Source organism: Rhincodon typus, chromosome 10 (assembly GCF_021869965.1).
Source record: "Rhincodon typus isolate 14 chromosome 10, sRhiTyp1.1, whole genome shotgun sequence".
NCBI lineage: Eukaryota > Metazoa > Chordata > Chondrichthyes > Orectolobiformes > Rhincodontidae > Rhincodon > Rhincodon typus.
In genome coordinates, this window is record NC_063341.1 from 52,045,448 (window position 1) to 52,049,372 (window position 3,925).

The following is a 3,925-nucleotide window of genomic DNA, read 5'->3' on the forward strand; positions in this document are numbered from 1 at the left end:
TGTTCCTGATTTACAGCATCCGCAGTTCTTTCGGTTTTTACTTGTCTACCATATTCTTTCTAAGTTGTATGGGTTTGCAATCATGTAGATCATTCCATAAACTACAGCAAACAGCCATGCACAATCTAAATTCACATTAAGATGCATACAACACAAAAGAAATTAAAACAGTGGGAGTTATGGATCACTGCCCATTGGACACCACAGCACATTGAAGCAATATTCCCCTTACAGTAGATAGTGACACTTTGAAAATCTTTTTGATATGGTTCATCAGGTTATGCCCGTAGTGTGCACATGGCTTTTTAAGCTGGGGTTTAATGTTTGGGTGGTAACCTTCTGAGTTTCCATTAAAGTTCCAAATATGTCACTTAAGCTCATTACGTTTCCACATAGTCTTTAAAGGCTTTGGCAAGGTTGCAGTCACCTCATAATTACTGGTGAGCTTCAAACATTTCTCCTTTAATGTCTGCACTATGTAGGTACTCGCCCCTAGGCTGTTAGAATTGCTAAAGACTAGTCAATTTTCACTGGGTATACTAGTTTTGGATGCCCAAAGAACAGATTCTGCACGAGTTAAAATTAAGTCAGTAGAGAGTTCAATATTCCAAGTAGCATGACTAAAGGAAAAATTGGAAGGATGTTTTCATGATGTGGAAAAGACAAAGCAGAACTTCTTAGCTATAATACTTTAGAAATAAAACTTTGGAAATATGTTAAGAAAGTGGGGAGAAAATACAATTTTTCCAGAGTCAGCATGCACTATTTTTTTTGGAACTGTGAAAAGTTCATACTTAGGAACTTTTCTATGATGTCGATGTTTCATGCTTTTCAGAACAAGTGGCCAATTTCAGGATATTGACCATCTTCTTGAACCAGCATTAACATGAAGATCATACGTACATTCTCATCAATACATCACAGTAATCTGCCCACTGATATCTATCATTAAATGAGGAGACATCCAATTTTCCATTCAGCAGCTCAAGAGGCTATTAAATGGATAACTAAACCAAACATCCATTATAAACTTTCCCTGTTATACTAAGGCAGTAGTACTGTGAAATATATAAAGTGGTTTCACCAATGGAGTTTAGGTAACTGTCATTTTGATTTGTACATCGAAGATCTTTTCTGCAGGTCAGTCAATCTTTACAAGTTATTTCAGCTCTTCTGTTCTGAAACAAGTCTTGTTAAAGGAAATGAACTAGTTTGAAACAGCAAGGAAGCCTTGGATATCTTTGTGTTTCAGTATAATTTCTTGAATTTCATTGACTGTGCAAACAATCAACAGCCATCAAAAATTTACACGAGCAATTGAAGTAAGAGATTCTTGGGAATATCAGATGTGCCTAGAGAATAATAAGCAGGAAGATCACTGAAGTGCAGAGCTGCAGCTGAAATATCAGTTTTGACTGAATCATCAAAGAAATTCAAACAAGATTTCCTTCTCCAATCTTATATAATATCCCTTTAAAATATGGGGATATGAGGCAGCTTGAGTTCTCTCAAGTCTTTCAACTATTAGTGATTATCTAAATCTTTTTAAGTATTCATTAACTTGGAATTAAAAAAAATACATTTCACAGAATACAGAAGTGAATTTCTGTTTGAAAGATAAACCTATTCAATCATTAAAGGTGGCTTGACTCCAGTTTAAAATTGGTTTTAACATTTTACTGTGACCACTAAAGTGACATAATTTATGGCTACTCTTGTTAGAGCTAGTTGTGTTGCCCAGCGACAAGAATAAGAATTTGTATGTAAGAATTGCTGAAAAAAATCAATACTTTTATTCTCCACTCGTTAATTCACAAGACTATGAATTTAAGAGGAAAATCAACATTTATACCACATAAAAGCATGCTCATTGATTGGCGAGTGACCTCTGATCATTAGAGGTGTTGTTGTCGAAAATGCACATGTTAGTGATGATTGACAGTTAAATGGCAGGCTTTGTTTAAATTTTAAATTATGATTGGCAACCTTGTGAATAGAATCTAAGTTATTTGTTTGTTGTGCCAAGTTTGATGCTGAACTAGAGCACATCAAAGCTTTCCTGCAGGATATGGTGGCTATCTGAATCAGATCATTTCTCACAATATATGGCTCTAAAATGTGCCGAGTCTCCCTCAGATTATCCTGGAAGGGTAAAGTATATTAAAAGTTTGAGCAACAGGTGAAGCTGCTGTGCAGTAGGGGCACAAGTTCACCACTAACAGGATGCAATCATCAACCACAAAAGACATTCTGCCTATCACCCAAATGAGCAGAGTGTTACATGAATTTCAGTGCTGCTGTGATGTCAGTCATCTTGCAAGACAATGTCTGACTTTAAATGTGATTCAGTAATTGAACAACTTTTGCTGCATAATCCTGAGTGTGTGAAGTATCACATTGATAACCAATTTATGATAGTTAGCTCACAGTATGGCACATTTGCTTGAACTGGAAACTATATACATTATAGATTAAAACACGAGGGTCCTGTTTCTTGAAGGCATAAAAAACATGTACATGCACTGTACCTGTTTCAACTTAACAAAATTGGTGACAGCCATTTGCTAGCTCAATTCTCAGGGCAATGCCTTGACTAATCAGAGTTAAGGTGCCTGGTTTAAAATTTAAACAAAACCAGGTGATTAACTGTCAATCATCATTAACTGGTGTATCTTCCACGAAAATCCCTTCATTAATCAGAGTCCATTTGCCAACCAATCAGAAATCTCCCTTTAAACCTTAGCTTTCCCTTTCAATCAGTATTATTGTAAATTTGTTCTAAAAAATGCAAGACAAAAGGTTTTGACCAAATTTCAGTTTTTTTAAGCAGTACTCAATTTCAGTGAAGTATACATTTCACTGCTCCAAAGCCGACATGTCTCATACAGATCATCTGTACTTTTAAATGTTAATCCTAATACTTAAGCTTGAGAGAGTCATGATTTGGAGGTGCCGCTGTTGGACTGGGCTGGACAAAGTCAGAAATCACACAACACCAGGTCATAGTCTGACAGGTTTATTTGAAAACACAAGTTTTCGGAGCATAGCCACCTGACGAAGGGGCTACGCTCTGAAAGCTTGTGTTTTCAAATAAACCTATTGCACTATAACCTGGTGGCGTGTGATTTCTGACCTTGAGCGAGTCTGGATTCAAATATGTAAATGTAATTCTCAATCTCAAAGAAATGTGCTGAAAACCCTCATCCTGCATACAAGGGGTCATCATGGGAACTTAGGAACAGGAGTAGGCTATTCAGCCCCACAAGTGGGATCCACCATTCAATGAAATCATGGCTGATCTATGACTTAACTCCATATTCCTGCTTTTAGCCCAAATTCGTTAATACTTTTGCCTACAAAGATTTCTCTATCTCAATTAACAACTGATTCAGCATCCACTGCTGTTTGTGGAAGAAAACATCTACCACTCTTTGTTTACAGAACTGCTTCCTAACATGTCTCCTGAACACACTGACACCAATTCTCAGACTATGCCCCCTAATTCCCAGTCAGTGGAAATGGCTTCTCTTTATTCTACCTGTCTTTTGCTGTTTAATCTTTGAACACTTCGATCAGATCACCCTGTAGCCTTTCAGAGAAAACAGACCTAATTTGCATAATCCCTCCTCATAACTTAACCCTGAAGTCCAGCTATTACTCTTGTAAATATGCATTGTACACCCTCCAAGGCCAATATATTCTTCCTAAGGTGTGACGCCCAGATCTGCCTACAATATTCCAAGTGGGGTCTAACCAGGGTTTTGTGTAACTGCAGCATAACTTCTGCATCGTTGTATTCCAGTCCTCTAGATGTAAAGGCCAGCATTTCATTAGTTTTCTTGATTATTTTCTGGGCCTATTCATGTCATCTTAGAGACCTATATACCTAAACTCCCAAGTCTTTGGTTTTCCACTGTATTTAACT